Below are 17,765 nucleotides of genomic sequence, written 5' to 3'. Positions count from 1 at the left end.
CAGGTACTGTTTTTAAAACACAATGGTTTGTTTTTGGCAGGGCCGTCTTATTAAGCGGGCACACCTGGGCATAGCCCGTGGCCCCCATTAGGGCCAGTTGGATCTAGAGTGGCATGGTACACTGCACTGCACACAGAGATTAACTAATAGTAACTTTGTTGCAGTGCAGCGGTACGCACCAGCTGCCTGCAGTTTTCAAGTTGTCACCATGGCTGATTGCTGGTGTGACCTGGCTGGGAGTCCCAAGAGTTTGTGGCTGGAAATGGGTGCACTGTCACTGTGCTGTGCCGATCCTGTCACTCAATCTCTCACTTGCACAAAACCTGTGAGATATTGGCACAAAGCAGTGTGTTCAATAGGCCAGTGACTCTGCTCTTCCTCCTGATGATCCATCCTATCCCTGCTGTGCCTGCTTTGGCAACCCCACCCATACTCCACCCCCTGATGTGCACACACACAGCACTGTGAAAGTGCTTTCTGTGTGTGTGCAGGACAAATGCCATATTGGAGTACACACATACTACAGCAGGTGCATAGTGGTAGATCCTGGCTGGATAATTGGTGAGTGTCAATCCCCCCTTGTTAATTTCACATTCCCCTCTTTCTGTTCTGCTCTGAGTCTCTGATTGAGGGCTAAGGCTACATTCACATCAGTGATTAGGCTGGATTCAAACCTATGCAGTTTTGATGCTTTTTGCATTTTGCAGATTTGCACTACAGTCCATTTAACATTGTTTCCTATGGAACATGTTCTGTAGTGCAAATATGCAAAAAGCACTAAAACTGCATAGGTGTGAATCCAGCCTTAGGGCCGGTGTGCATTGTAGCAGCAGTTCCTCCTGCGGCTGCCAGTGGGTACATGCAGCCGCTGGCCCTAGTCACTATAGTGATCGCTGCTTGGTTCACTTTGTCTGTGTCCAGCAATATTCTCCACAGGCTGCACAGAGATCCATGAGTAGGTGCAGCCACTAGCGACCTGTCATTATAGTGAACAGGTGACTGCAACTATTCGCTGACAGCCGCAGGAGGAACTGCTGTAAGACCCCTTTCACACTGAGGAGTTTTTCAGGCGGTACAGCGCTAAAAATAGCGCTGCTATACCGCCTGAAAAACTCCTTCACTGCCTACTCAATGTGAAAGCCCGAGGGCTTTCACACTGAGGCCATGCGCTGGCGGGAGAGAAAAAAATCTCCTGTCAGCAGCATCTTTGGAGCGGTGAGAGGAGCGGCATGTATACCGCTCCTTCACCGCTCCTTCCCATTTAAAACAATGGGAAACCGCGGCAATACCGCCCACAATGCGCCTCTGCAGAGGCGCATTGCGGGCGATATTAACCCTTTATCGGCCGCTAGCAGGGGTTAATACCGCATTGCTAGCGGCCGATTCCCACGGCAATCCCGGCGGTATAGCGCCGCTACTTTTAGCGGCGTTATACCGCCACCGCGCCTCCCGCCCCAATGTGAAAGAGGCCTTGCACTTCGTACAGGCCTTAATCCCCAGAGTGAATGTAGCCTAATGTACACTGTATACAGTGACAGGTGTTTTACTGCATTGCAAAATGTCTGTCACATCAGGGACACTCAGGAAACAATTGGCAAAAAACAAAAGAACAAAAGCTGGACAGCCGCACTCCAAAATTTTCTTTAAAAGAGATGTCTTTATTTTCAACTGTGCATACAGTCACTGCAAGCCCACAAAAATCAGTATGGCCAACGTTTCGCACTGGCGTCAGTGCTTAGTCATGGCTAAGCACTGACGCCAGTGCGAAACGTTGGCCATACTGATTTTTGTGGGCTTGCAGTGACTGTATGCACAGTTGAAAATAAAGACATCTCTTTTAAAGAAAATTTTGGAGTGCGGCTGTCCAGCTTTTGTTCTTTTGTTTTTTGCCATTACCGCATTGCCAGCACCCTGGTGGTTCAACAACCCCTGATCATCACGAGGCTCACCCGGAGCGGTGAGAATTCTGTCTCAGGAAACAATTGTTTCCTATGTGTCCTATTCACACTGCAACGCATTTTATTGCTGCATGCGAGCCAAATCGCACTGCAATGCAATACGTCTAACTGCTGTCCATTACTGTGAATGAAGTGTACATTTTTTTTTACACTTCATATAAAGTTCATACAAAAAAAGGAACCATTTGATGTACTGAATCGCGTGGCATCACTGCCCCCACCACAGCCGGCAATGCAGAGCTGCCAGTGTGGTGAATCGTTCCAGAAGCTCTGCATTATGTGTGAATATAGCCTGAAAAGGGCTGCCACTCTGAAAAACAACCCACACAAGGATTTCTTTCTAGAGGCATTTGTCAGGAAGTGATGAGGCAATGTCAGCCCCTTACTACTTGTTTTAAAAAACGCTGCAGCAGCCCACCACAACCACGTGCATTGCATGCGGTTGCAGCACGGATCAAATCGAATAAATTAATAATCTAATAACAAATCTAATGAATCAACTTTATACAATAATTCTTCAAAATAGGTGCGAAAATTGGGGAAGGCTTGTAGTGGCCCCAATAATGCTATTAAGATGGCCCTGGTTTTTGGTTTAACCACTTAAAGCAGAGGTCCGCCCACCGCTGCAAAAATTAAAAGCCTTTCGACTTTTAATAATAGGATACTTACCTGTCCTTGGAGTCCAGCGATGTTGGCATCGCAGCTGATGTTTTCATCAGCTGTCAGGTGCTGCCTCCACTGCGAGTAAGGGAAACCGGCAGTGTAACCTTGCGGCTTCATGCCGGGAACCCTACTGCGCATGCGCGAGGCTCCGCTCCTTTCTCCTACTGGCTAGGTGGCCGGGGAAGGAGGAGGAGGGAGCCCCAGCGATGACGCAAATACCTGCGGCTAGAAAAGTGCCAAGTGTGGCACTGGAGGGGGAAGGGGTACAACGAGTGGTTACACTTTTGGGTGGAATTCCGCTTTAAGGACCGAGCCTATTTTTCAAACTTTACAAGTTAAAATATATATATATATATATATATATATATATATATATATATATATATTTTTTTTTTTCTCTAACACCCTAGAGAATAAAATGGTGGTCATTGCGATACTTTCTGTCACACTGTATTTGCGCAGCGCTCCTACAAGCACATTTTTGGGGGGGAAAATACACTTATTTTGAGGGACAAAACACACTTTTGTGAATAAAAAAAAAATAAGACATCAGTAAAGTTGGCCCAAATTTTTTTTTATAATGTGAAAGATGATGTTACGCCGAGTAAATTGATACCCAACATGTCATGCTTCAAAATTGCGCCTGCTCGTGGAATGGCGACAAACTTTTATCCTTAAAAATCTTCATAGGAATTATTGCTCTTGCTCTAATGATAACGGGGATGCCTCGATACATGTGTGGTTTGAATACTGCTTTCATATGCGGGCGCTACACATGTATGCTTTCGCTTCTGCGCGTTTTTTTTTTTTTTACTCTGTTCTTTTTAAAAAAAAATGCATGCAAAACACACTTTAACCACTTCAATACCAGGCACTTCGCCTCTTCCTGCCCAGGACAATTTTCAGCTTTCAGCGCTGTCACACTTTGAATGACAATTGCGCGGTCATACTACACTGTACCCAAACTAACGTTTTATAATTTTATTCCCACAAATAGAGCTTTCTTTTGGTGGTATTTGATCACCACTGGGTTTTTTTGTTTTTTTCTAAACAAACTAAAAAAGACCGTCATTTTTGAAAAAAAATCTTTTTTTTTCTTTGTTTCCGTTATAACATTTTGTTTTCTCCTTCACTGATGGGTACTGATATGTAAAATTTATATAAAAAGGAAAATAGTGCGCTTACCAAAAAACAACATAAAATGATGAACAAGCTGCTAACTCAAAAATGTTATACTAACATATGAATCTTATACAAAAATGTGGAGTAGCGCTAAAAAACTGAAAGGCCTTCAGATGACAGAAGGCTATGTGAAAGTCCAATATCAATCAAAAATGTGTTACACAAATAAGTGAAAAAAACAAATGGTTGATAGTCCAAATGTGCATCAAATTTAGAGTGTGACACCCCAATGTGAAACAGAGGAGAAAAATCTGGCTCCAAATGGAAAAATGCAACTTGCTGACCCTTACCGCAAAGGAAGGTCCTATCAGACCTAGTCAAGCAGAAATCCCTGGATATGTTGTAGTAGAACTTGTCTGTTAAGACGATCCCTCCAGGGGTCACAAATCCACCAATAAAGCAACCAGAAGAAAAAAAACTCATATAGTGTAAATCCGTGTGATAAAAAAACACATGAGTGCATCCCCCAGTGACTGGCAACAGACAGTGTGAACACAAGAAACCACCACCAGTACACACACTGACCCTTACCAGAGCATATGATCCATCAGGATCAGTCAGAGCAGAGGGGATGTAAACAGTATGCAGCAATGGGACGTCTCAGCCAATGGTATACGGAAGAATCGGCAGGTCCAATAAGTGTGAGGAGGAGAAAAAAACTCACATAGCGTGATAACGTAGAAATATTTAATAAAAAAAGCAGTACACTTACAGTTCAATAACAGGGTGTCAGCAGAGATAAAAAGAAAGCCGGCCGGCGTGTCAGAACGAAGGTCCTCAAATCGCGGTGACGTCAGCACGTCGCCTCCCTGGGGGGATGCACTCATGTGTTTTTTTATCACACGGATTTACACTATATGAGTTTTTTTTCTTCTGGTTGCTTTATTGGTGGATTTGTGACCCCTGGAGGGATCGTCTTAACAGACAAGTTCTACTACAACATATCCAGGGATTTCTGCTTGACTAGGTCTGATAGGACCTTCCTTTGCGGTAAGGGTCAGCAAGTTGCATTTTTCCATTTGGAGCCAGATTTTTCTCCTCTGTTTCACATTGGGGTGTCACACTCTAAATTTGATGCACATTTGGACTATCAACCATTTGTTTTTTTCACTTATTTGTGTAACACATTTTTGATTGATATTGGACTTTCACATAGCCTTCTGTCATCTGAAGGCCTTTCAGTTTTTTAGCGCTACTCCACATTTTTGTATATGTAAAATTGATAGGCTGCACTGATATGCAGCACTGATAGTTGGCACTGGCACTGACAGGTGGCATTGATGGACACTAATTGCTGCCCATCAGTGCCATCTCTGATGATGGGCAGTGACTTGGCTGCTGATGGGCACTGATTTGCCTTGCTGGTGGCAGATCGGATGGGGCTGTGCTGATAATCGATGTTCTTATTATCAACACAGACCCCCCCCCCCCCCATGACAGGACAGGGAGAGCCACCGATCGGCTCTCCCTGTCAGCGCGAACCGAGGAATGATGTTTACTGGTACTTCCTGGTTCAAGGTGTGATCAGCTGTGATTGGTCACAGCTGATCAGGTGATATGGAGCCTCCATCAGAGGCTCCTTGCTACAATTGGAAATGCAGTGTGTCAGAGTGACACACAGCATCACCGATCTGGGGGTGTCATTAACATTGTATTGACGCCTGCAGTGGTTCGCAGAGGGCAGTGTGAACTGCCTGCGGGAGAAATGCGATGCGGGAACCAGCGCTGTAATTTGCGTTGGTTCCTGAATCTCTACAGTGTAAAACTAGACCAGGGGTGTCCAAACTTTTTTCAAAGAGTGCCACATTTGATGAAGTGAACATGCTCGAGGGCCGACCATTTTGCCTGACATTCTTTGAACCATTAAAATTTGATCTAAGTGTGTTTGCCCGAGCACTAATACACTGCCCAACAAGAATTCTCTTGCCTTCGTAGTTGTGTGGTGAAGAGATGAGCTCAGGCGTGTTATTTGGATATACCGTATGTATCTCTTTTGTGGCCCCAACAAATCCCTGAGCGCTGCTCAAGACTAAGGTTGAGCTGGGCGTGTTATTTGGATATACCGTATTTATCAGCGTATAACACGCACAGGCTTACCATTGCCATGAATGCAGGCTTACCATTGCCATGAATGCAGCCTCACCATTGCCATGAATGCAGGCTTACCATTGCCATGAATGCAGGCTTACCATTGCCATGAATGCAGCCTCACCATTGCCATGAATGCAGCCTCACCATTGCCATGAATGCAGCCTCACCATTGCCATGAATGCAGCCTCACCATTGCCATGAATGCAGCCTCACCATTGCCATGAATGCAGCCTCACCATTGCCATGAATGCAGCCTCACCATTGCCATGAATGCAGCCTCACCATTGCCACGAATGCAGCCTCACCATTGCCACGAATGCAGCCTCACCATTGCCATGAATGCAGCCTCATCATTGCCATGAATGCAGCCTTACAATTGCAATCAATGCAGCCTCACATGTGCCTTGAATGCAGCCTTACCATTGCTATCAGTGCAGTCTGATCGATGCCCATCTGCAGCCTCGGAGGGGACAGGGAGGGGAGGGACAAGTGCTGTCAGATTACAAACAGGAGAATTTCTTGTTTACTTGTGGCCTCTTTAATACAAAGTCCCGCCTCCTATGATAAACAGAACAGTCATCCAATGGCATCCCAGGAAACGGGACTTCCTATTACAGCCGCCGCCGAGTAAACAGGAGATTCTCTTTATGTAATCTGACAGCGCACGTCCTGTCCCCTCCGAGGCAGCGCCGATAAATACGGTATATATCTTTTGTGGCCCACAGGGCACATGTGAGGCTGCAATGGCTATATATATCCAAATCCCCAGGGGGGCCATATTAAATCACCAGGGGGCCCACAATTGGCCCCCGGGCCTGGACTTTGGACGTGCCTGACCTAGGCTAACTGTAGCACACTCCTGAGCTCTGCCTACATAGTCTTAGGCCCCGTACACACGACAGAGTTTCTCGGCAGAATTCACCGAGAAACTCGGTCAAAACCCGGATTCTGCCGAGAAACTCTGTCGTCTGTACAGTTTTGGCTCGATGGAGCCGCCGAGGAGCTCGACGAGAAAATAGAGAACATGTTCTCTATTTTCTCGTTGTTCTATGGGAGAAGGCGGCCCGCCGAGCTCCTCGGCGGCTTCATCCCAGAACTTGACGAGGAACTCGACGTGCCAAGCACGTCGAGTTCCTCGGCCGTGTGTATGGGGCCTCACAGATACAGCCAGCCTTTTGAGGAAAACCATAATGCTGATGCAGCCCACAATGAAATTTAGTTTGATATCCTGGTTTTTAAGGCAACCCAAATATTTTGAATGGGTTGTCAATACATCACAGCATAGGTTTTAACAGACCAACACTTTATTGTTTTATGGGGGAAGGGGTGTGCTTTTTGCATAAACATGTCATTTTGTATTTGAGTATTGAACAGTTAGTTATTCTTTTTGTGGGGCTCTGAACCACTGTTTTTCTTCCTGTGTACAATATTTAAGTCGTTAGCATGGATACCTTCCCCAAACATCATATTGGGAAGAGAGCTTCATTTTAATAGCTCTGGATCCAACCATTTTTAACATTAAATTATTTTAACTGGTCTTCACCTTTTTTATTTTAATGAGGACCGCGACCAACAACACATAGATGGCTTATCCCTTTGCATTGTAGTGCACTGTGTAAGTATTATATGGTATGCATATGGAACCTGATATCTAATGCTTAGTGACTTTTTACTATTAATATTTGTCGTGTCATCATGCCAAGATCTCGAAGGTCCTCAGAAAAAAGGTGGTGGTTGACTATGTGTCAGACAAGGGATTTAACCACTTGACCTCTGGAAGGTTTTACCTCCTTCATAATCAGAACGTTTTTAAGTCTTTAACTGGCAATTGTGCGGTCATGCAACACTGTAGATTAGATTTATATCATTTTTTTCCACACAAATAGAGCTTTCTTTTAGTGGTATGATCACCGTTTTTTTTATTTTATTTTTTAACAGCACGTTGATTGCTGTTACAATGATGATCACTGTAACGGCAATGTTTTGAACTGTCATGAATGAGTTACATTCATAACAGCTGTAATTACTAGTGGTCTGTGATTGGCTACAGTTAATCACATGGTACAGGGTGCCGTGATTGTCCCACGGCCATCACATGGTACCTGACCAATCACAGAATCACTGAAATTCATTTATAAAAGCTTTGATGACGTTGTAATCAAGTCAGTGATAACATTATCCCCCAGTCTTTGAAATCAGCAGGGTACTGGAATCTGCAATTCGCTGCGTTAATCACCCCTAACCCAGAACAGACTCGCGTACATGTATATGATCCAGCCTCCCGTACCACCCGCCTGCATTAAAAGTACTGTAAGCAGTCTTAAATTGGTTAAAATGATTACCAAATAAGTCATTCCACTGTGTAAGAAAAATATTCTACAAGTTATATAGATTTCAAACAACTGCTAATTGTCCAGGATTGGCCGGGCCAGCAAATTCAGCCCAAGAGATAACTAATGATAAAAGAAGTCTCTTAGAACCCTAACATTTCATCCCTGCATCTGCAAACAACTGCAGAAGTGGTATCAAGGTGCATGCATGCACAATCAGAAAAAAAATGCTCTAATATGACCTTAATGAAAGGTGTGCCAGAATAAGGCCCCGTTCACACTTGGCAGGGGTTCTCTGCGATTAGCTGCCAACAGACGCCCCATTGAAAGCAATCGGAGGCTGTTTGCTCCTACAGCTAATCGCTGCCACTCGCATGTAATCGTTCAAGCAGCGATTACCTGCAAATTGGCTCTGGACACAGTTAATCATTGGGAAGCCCTGATTGGAAGTCCTGCCAGTGCAAATGAAGCGGTAGCCTTTGCTGTAACTAAAGAACAATTGAGAGAGGTTATAGTTTTCAATTGAACATATTGGCAAAGACCAGGCCTTCTTAAACAAAGTGCTGTGAACCAATGAATCAAAGAGAGAGTTGTTTGTCACAGTAAGCCCCTGTTCACACTGGTGAGATTTTTCATGCAATTTGACAATTCCAAATCGCACAAAGCCACACCTCATGCGACTCGTGTCACAGCGATTATAAAAAAGGTTCCTGCACAACTTTTTACTGATTTCATTGCAACTTGTATATACTGTGGGGAAAATAATTATTTGATCCCCTGCAGATTTTGTAAGTTTGTCCACTTATAATGAAATGAAGGGTGTATAATTTTTTATCATAGGTGTATTTTAAATTCTAGAGACAGAGGGCCAGATTCACAAAGAGTTGCGCCGGCGTATCAGTAGATACGCCAACGTTACTCCGAATCTAAGCCCGTTGTATGTTTAAGTGTATTCTCAAACTGAGATACACTTAAACATGCCTAAGATACGACGGGCCGTCGTATCTTAGGGTGCAATATTTACGCTGGCCGCTAGGTGGCGCTTCCATTGCGGTCGGCGTAGAATATGCGAATGAGTCGTTACGCCGATTCACGAACGTACGCTTGCCCGTCGCAGTAAATTTACGCCGTTTCCGTAAGAGATACGCGGCGTAAAGATAAACATGCCCCCTAGGTGGCGTATCCAATGTTAAGTATGGCCGTTCCCGCGTTGCAATTTGAAAATGTTACGTCTTTTGCGTAAGTCGTCCGTGAATGGCGCTGGACGCCATTTACGTTCACGTTGATACCAATGATGTCCTTGCGACGTCATTTACCGCAATGCACGTCAGGAAATTTTAGGGACGCAGGAACGTGCCTAATTTAAATGATCCACGCCCCCTACCCGGATCATTTGAATTAGGCGGGCTTGCGCCGGGGAATTTACGCTACGCCGCCGCAACTACAGGCAAGTGCTTTGTGAATCAAGAACTTTCCCGTAAAACTTGCGGCGGCGTAACGTAAATGCGATACGTTACGCCGCCGCAGATCTACGTGAATCTGCCCCAGAATATCAACCAAAAATCCAGAAAAACACATAAAACAAATGCTTCAAATTTAAGTTGCAGTTCAGTAAGTAAAATAAGTATTTGATCCCCAAGCAAAACATGACTTAGTACTTGGTGGAGAAACCCTTGTTGGCAAATACAGAGGCAAGACCAGGTTTGCACACATCTCTTCTTTACAGATCTTCTCTAAATCCTGAAGATTTTTGGTTGTCTCTTGGCAACTCGAAGTTTCAGCTTCTTCCATACATTTTCTTGTACAAAGGGTTTTATTGAAAACGCATCAACAGAAAAGTACAAAAAAACAATGATGGACACATCATGAGCTAACAAGTATAAAACTGGAGGCATCAGGAAAGTTAGTCCGTAATCCTGAGATTGAGCCAGCTCTTAGAAATCCAAGGGCGGGCATAGAAGACCAGCAAAAGGATGTCGTACCTCATATGTCCTGCTAAAGTAACATTTTGCTGGCCTAGGTGACATACCGGCTATCACACCGGAGTATATGTAGAACTTAAAAGCGGAATGGCTATAGAACATAAAGCAAACTTTTAAAGGCACATAACAGAGAATAACATTTGCCAATTTACAAAATAAACAGCGGCACATCATGTGTCCAAGACCAACAGGACCGAGCCTGTGGGCCTGAGCAACAGAGAGAGAGAAAGGGTGAGGAGAAAGAGAACCAGCTAGAAGAATAGCGTGGGCCTATATTGCTAAAGAAAATGGGTAAAAAAAGAAATTAAGAAAATAAATAAGGAAGAGCGGGATAGGAGAAGAGGGGGAAAAAGGGGTCCACGGGGTGCAGGGAACAGAGGCTCATCAAAGGGAAAGTAACGTTGGGTCAAAACAGGAACGGTGGTTGTGCTTCCATACATTTTCTATAGGATTAAAGTCTGGAAAATGGCTAGGCCACTCCATGACCTTAATGTGCTTCTTCTTAAGCCGTGCCTTTGTTGCCTCTGATGTGGCCCGCGGTCTCCTGCTCTGGGATAGAATAGAATACTGTTATTAAAGGTCAGTTTTATTACTAAAATCACAGTGTATTTATGGGCATTTCTGTTCTGCAGTGGATACTGGGCTGCTTTCAAACTGATCTGCAGGTTCAGAGCAGTGCATCTGCGGGGTACCTGCACTGAGCCATAGACTTCTGTTATTATCTGGGAGTTTGGTGTGCTTTGTGAAAGTGCACCAAACCTGCAGAATATAATAGAAGTCTATTGCAAAGTGCAGGAAAGCCAAAGGTACACTGGGTTGCACCAGTGGTGCGGGTAAATTGCAGGGCATCTGTGTGAAAGCAGCCTTGTGCCCCTTTCACACGGTCAGCCCGACCCAATTGGACCCTCCATTTACCTCTAAGGAGTGGCAGATGTAAACCGACTTGTGTCCTACCTTCAATCCAATCCAGAAAAAGAGTATAGTGGGCTGTGTCCGTGTCCATGTCCGCTCTGCATATACAGAGTAGACACAGACCTGAAATCCGCCCGCTCCACTAATTGTGGCCCGCAACCGTTTACCAAGTCGCTTAAGTGGCCCTCACTCTTCAAAAGGTTGGGCACCCCTGCCTTAAGGATTTAGAGGAGATCTGTAAAGAAGAGTGGACCAAAATCCCTCCTGAGACGTGTGCAAACCTGGTCGCTAACTACAAGAAACGTCTTGCCTCTGTATTTGCCAACAAGGGTTTATCCACCAAGTACTATCTTTTGCTTGGGGATCAAATACTTATTTTACTCACTGAACTGCAACTCAGTTTATAACATTTGTATTATGTGTTTTTTCAGGATTACAGTCTACAGGGCGGTCAAGTTATTCTGGGAGGACGTCCTCCCAGAATCGAGCTCCCGCGCGCCCCCTGGGCAATTATCCGTGACCGCCTGGTCTAGAAGACTCTGCACATCACGGATCGCAGTAAATTGCCGCTGATAGCGGCCGTTTACCACGTGATCGCTCCGTCAAATGACGGAGCGATCACTTGTAAACAAACCGGCGTCATCTGATGACGCCGGTTTCTCCCTCCCCTCTCTGTACCGATCGGTACATTGTGAGAGGGGAGAGAGCGGAGGTAGCAGCAGTGCGGTGGCTAGGTCTGTGACAATTATCAGCCACAGATCCAGCCATCCATCCCTGCCCAATACTCTGTGCAATACCCTGCACAATACTCTGCAATACGCCCCCCCCCCCCCTCCTGCCACCCTCCGGTGCTTTTACTGACTCACCGCTACGATCGAAGCCAGGAGGTGAGATGTGGGGTCTTTTTGACCCCACATCTCACTGTAAAGATAACCTGTCATGCTATGTTCCTATTACAATTTATATATAAGCCTCTTAGTGTAAATAGTAGACACAAAATTATAGTACCATCATCCTGGAGATCAATTTTGAATAGAGCAAGGACTAATGGGACCCCAGAGGCCCGAGAGACCAAGAACAAATAGGGGCGTGGGGGCTATATCGGTACTAGATAAGAAGAAACAGAATGGAAATGTAGTAAGGATAACACACATAGTTTATAAAATACATCAAAAACCGCAGTATAAAATGGTGGACATATTGTGCGACCAACCAACCAAATCACCGAGATGGAATAGACCCTAGACGAAGGGTGGCGGTGAAACGAAGGGGGTCATACAAGTCAAAATCTCTACTAGTTTTGCAACGATAGTTGCTTTGTCAGGAGAATTTCTAAAAAGATGATATATACTTGTTAGCGTCACAGGCTATATACATATAGATAGATATGTAAAAACCACTCAGGTATCAGAAAACAAATATGCAAATATCAACACAATATATAAGGGTATTTAGGGGAAAAGGCAAATGCTGTGCAGCTTACCTGTACAGAAAACAACCACTCGCTAGGGAGCCGGGGGCCAACCGCGGAGAGAGCTCTCACACAGCGACCGAGGTGTAGGGAAGGCCCAACTGCGTAGGGAGACCTGTATTGGCTGTATATAAAGATTTCATCAGTGGGGCTAAACTGAACAGTGGAAAACTTGTGAAGTGAATGTGCCACCGTGGTGAATGTGCTAAGCACCATGAATACTATAAAAGTGCCAAACACCTTAAGATCCCAACAGGGAAGAATAGAAAAGAGGGGAAGGGGGAGGGAAGGAGAGGGGGGGGGGATGGCAAGGAGAGGGGGGGGGGATAAATAATAAGATAGGGGAGGAGTAGAAGGGAAGGAGGAAAGAAGAAAAAGGGGGGGGAGAGGGAAGGAAGAGGAGAACAGGAGTGTTGAGGTGATGGATAGAAAAGAAAGGGAGGGACAAATAAATGATGATTTTTACATGTAGGAGAGAAATGTCAGAATTGGTCTGGGTGTTCCAGAACGCCTGAAGGTGCTCCCTGCATGTTGGGCTTCTGTATGTGGCCACGCTGTGTAAAAGTCTCAGGAGTAATAGCAGAATGTGTTTTGGGGTGTAAATTGTGGTATGCATATGCTGTGTGTGAGAAATAACCTGCTAATATGAAAATTGTGTGGAAAAAAATCTTGATTTTGCAAAGAATTGTGGAAAAAAAATTACAACTTCAAAAAACTCACCATGCTTTTTTCTAAATACCTTGAGAAATGTCTTCTTTCCAAAAAGGGGTCATTTGGGGGGTATTGGTACTGTTCTGGCATGTTGGGGTCTCAAGAAATGAGATAGGTCGTCAGTACTTCAGGTGTGATCAAATTTCAGATATTGACACTAGGGCCGAAACAACTAATCGATTATGAAATTAATCGATTACAATTTTCATAGTCGATTAATCGACCAGTAACATAATAGGGTTAAAAAAACAAAAATTAGCCCTTTATAGTACAAAAAAGCAAATCACTACTGTAAATATTACTTTCACTGTCCCACAGTAAAAAATGACCCCCTTACAGTAGTGATTATTTGCTCTTTTTGTACTTATTTTTGTTTGTTTTTAACCCCCATTATGTTACTAAACATCTCAGGCCTGGGGTCACACCTCCTGTTTTTTGGTGCTTTTTGCAGAAACACACTACAGTTTATTTACATGTTTTCCTATGGGACACGTTCACATCCATGATTTTTTTTCAGCTGCTGTGTATTTGGAAAGGGGCAAGGACTTTTTAACGCAAAACGGTGCTTTTTTGTTTTTTTTTGTTCAATATACTTCAATGGAGAAGCTGCAGAAAAGCATGTAATGTGTCTTTGCGTCAATTTGTGTTTTGTAATCTGCCCAACAACAAAATTGTCCCCAAAAAATGTAAAAATTCTATATTATTTTTTTTTTTTTAAAGGCTATTATCCGATTAATCGAAACAATAATCGGCCAACTAATCGATTATGAAAATAATCGTTAGTTGCAGCCCTAATTGACACCATAGCTTGTTGACTCTATAACTTTCACAAAGTCCAAATAATATACATCAATTTGTACTTATTTTACCAAAGATATGTAGCGGTATAAAATTTGGCCAAAATTTATGAAGCAAAATTACAAATTTTCAAAATTTTATAACGGAAACGAGAAAAATTTCATTTTTTTTTTTTTACAGAATTTTTAGTCTTTTTTCTTTTATAGCGCAAAAAATAAAAAACCCAATGGTGATTAAATACCACCAAAAGAAAACTATTTGTGTGAAAAAAAGAACAAAAATTTCATATGGGTACAGTGGCGTATGACTGAGTAATTGTCATTCAAATTGTGAGAGCACCGAAAGCTGGAAATTGATCTGGTTAGGAAGGGGGTTTAAGTGCCCAGTGGTCAAGAGGTTAAAATACACCTCTGATACAAAGAAATTAAGGGTCTATAATTTTTTAAGTGGGCAAACTAACAAAATCTGCAGGATATCAAATAATTATTTTTCCCCACTGTACGTCTGTTAACCACTTAAGGACCGCCTAACGCCGATATACGTCGGCAGAAAGCCCAGCTGTAGGTCGCGGGCTTGTGCCAGCGACCCGGTCCGAAGCTCCGTGACCACGGCCGCACCCCCCTACAGTTAGAAACACAGATGAGGTCACACGTAACCCCTTCAGCGCCCCCTTGTGGTTAACTCCCAAACGGCAATTGTCATTTTCACAGTAAACAATGCATTTTTAATGCATTTTTTGCTGTGAAAATGACAATGGTCCCAAAAATGTGTCAAAATTGTCCGATGTGTCCGCCATAATGTCGCAGTCATGAAAAAAATCGACGACCGCCGCCATTAGTAGTTTAAAAAAAATTTTCATAAAAATGCAATAAAACTATCCCCTATTTTGTAAACGCTATAAATTTTGCGCAAACCAATCGATAAACGCTTACTGCGATTTTTTTTTTTTTTTTTTTTACAAAAAATATGTAGAAGAATAAGTATCGGCTTAAACTGAGGAAACAAATCTTTTTTTATATATTTTTGGGGGATATTTATTATAGCAAAAAGTAAAAAATATTGCATTTTTTTCAAAATTGTCGCTCTATTTTTGTTTATAGCGCAAAAAATAAAAACCGCAGAGGTGATCAAATACCACCAAAAGTGTGTTTTTACTTCTGCTGTGCTTATTATAAGGGGTTCCCACCATCCCTGTGCTGTGCTGACTTCCTGGGGCTGTGCTCATGAGGGGTTCCCACAATCCCTGTGCTGTGCTCATTATGAGGGGTTCCCACCATCCTTGTGCTGTGCTGACTTCCTGGGTTTGTACTTCTGCTGTGCTCATTATGAGGGGTTCTCATCATCCCTGTGCTGTGCTCATGAGGGGTTCCCATCATCCCTGTGCTGTGCTGACTTCCTGGATCTGTACTTCTGCTGTGCTCATTATGAGGGGTTCCCACCATCCCTGTGCTGTGCTGACTTCCTGGGGATGTAGGGATGGTGGAAACCCCTCATAATGAGCACAGCAGGGGTACAGCCCCAGGAACTCAGCACAGCACAGGGATGGTGGGAACCCCTCATAATGAGCACAGCACAGGGATGGTGGGAACCCCTCATAATGAGCACAGCATAAGTACAAACCCAGGAGCACAGCACAGTGATGGTGGGAACCCTTCATAATGAGCACAGCACAGGGATGGTGGGAACCCCTCATAATGAGCACAGCAGGGGTACAGCCCCAGGAAGTCAGCACAGGGATGGTGGGAACCCCTCATAAAGGGTTCCCACCATCCCTGTGCTGTGCTGACTTCCTCCTGCTTCCTCCTTCCCCCAGCACAGCACATTGCCACCATAACATCACGCACCGCATCGGCCCCAGCACAGCACACCGCATCGGCACCCGCAAACCACATCTGCCCCGACACAGCACACCGGATCGCCCCCCGGCACAGCACACCGCATCGGCCCCGGCACAGCACACCGCATCGGCCCCAGTCCATCGCATTGAATGGCAGGTGGTACTGGTTGGCACTGGCTGGTGGCACTGGCAGGTGGCACTGGTTGGCACTGGCAGATGACTGCGTTTGCTGGGCACAGTGAAGCAGCGTTTGGCACAGTGGCTGCATTTGACGGGCACAGTGTTTGCGTTTGATGGCACAGTGGCTGCATGTGACAGGCACAGTAGATGTGTTTGATGGCACAGTGGCTGCATGTGACAGGTGGATGCAGAACAATTTGTAATAGGACTTGCATAGCACGGGGCCTGCCCCCCACGTCATGCTCCGCTCTATCTCCGCCTCTGCCCGCCCCCTCGAGCTCCATAGATAGAATGCACACATTCGAGGTGTGCTAGTGGGGTGGGCGGCTGTCAAGACGTTTACCATCTCTCTGCCTCCGCCCGCCCTCCCGGAGGCGGAGAGATGGTAAACGTCTTCACAGCCCCGCCCACCCCACTAGCACACCTCGAATGTGTGCATTCTAGCTATGGAGCTCGAGGGGGCGGGCAGAGGCGGAGATAGAGCGGAGCATGACGTGGGGGGCGTCATGAGATGTTTTTCTGCGATACTTCAGCCCAGCCTCCTGGGATTGATGACAAACATCTCCCAGGAGGCATAGCAGCGCTGGATGACGCGGCGAGGGAAAATAAACTCACAACAACAGCACAGTGAGTTTTTAAAATACAAATAAAATGCATGCCAAATATATGTAAGGGAGCTGTATTGAAGTGAATGAGCTCATGTTGAAAAAGAGGGTGGAGCTCCGCTTTAAATGAAGCATGCTGATGTGCAGCTTTGAAATAGCGCCTCCTTAGCGATTTCAAGGCCACACCTGTGTGAACCAGTTTCAGAAGGCTTTTTCCACAGTACGCAATTACATATGTTAATATTTGTGGTAAATAAATGATTAAAAAAAGCACATTTTCCCTGAGTGGTTTTTCAAGTACTGTATATCACCTTTATCTACAGACATTGTAAGACTAGCTATACATGGACCAATTTCTTTTGTTCGGTCTGCACCAGGCCTGACAGGTCCCGTAAGGGATAGTACAGAGGCAGTGGTACTCTCTATATAGAAACTTTATGGGTCTAACAGACTCGTGATACCTTGTCTGTTTCCAGCCACTGCAGATCGTGAACCGAGTCTCCGGGCCCCCAATCTAAAGCCTATCCTGCCACCAGAACACTGAGTGTGTGAACCCTGGGAACCAGAAGGAGGCATCTGGAGCAAATAGCATCAGACCAACACTCATAAGTTAATATTTAGGCTTCCTTTACCTGTGACATTACTTGGATAACAAATTATTGTGTTGTTGATGCCTTGTAAATAATGATAGAATCTAGAAAATGTGCACCGATTCATTGTATGGAATGAAATTTTCCCCAGTGGTAATAATAAAGCCTTGTACACACAATTGATTTTTTAAAGGGTTGTTGGCCAGGAACTTGTCTAGCATACAAACGGCAAATAAATGTCGGCCAACAAGCACGAAACAACATGTTTTTTCAGAGTTTAGCACCACCCTTGGGGCAACTTCTGCTAATGTTGTGTTATGGTTAGCATTGCTTCTGAGCATGCATGTTTGTACTATTTTTGTCCGAACTACTTCTGTACGCACAATCAGATAATCCGACAACACACACTTGTTGTCAAAAAAATTTAAAAGCATGCGTTTCAATATTTGTTGGCG

At 44.5% G+C, this 17,765-nt stretch overlaps 1 protein-coding gene across 1 annotated transcript in view; it reads left to right on the top strand.

The window, feature by feature from the left end:
• Window positions 1–431: 431 nt before the first annotated feature.
• ZNF219 (zinc finger protein 219) overlaps window positions 432–17,765 on the top strand; it is a 94,778-nt gene continuing 77,444 nt past the window's right edge. The window contains exon 1 of the mRNA XM_040352311.1: window positions 432–561. The gene's annotated coding sequence lies outside the window, so the exon portion shown is untranslated. The remainder of the gene's footprint in view (window positions 562–17,765) is intronic.

Source organism: Rana temporaria, chromosome 1, assembly GCF_905171775.1.
Source record: "Rana temporaria chromosome 1, aRanTem1.1, whole genome shotgun sequence".
NCBI classification, from domain to species: Eukaryota; Metazoa; Chordata; class Amphibia; order Anura; family Ranidae; genus Rana; species Rana temporaria.
Note: the sequence above shows the minus strand (reverse complement) of the source record. Positions and strands in the feature narration are given on the sequence as shown.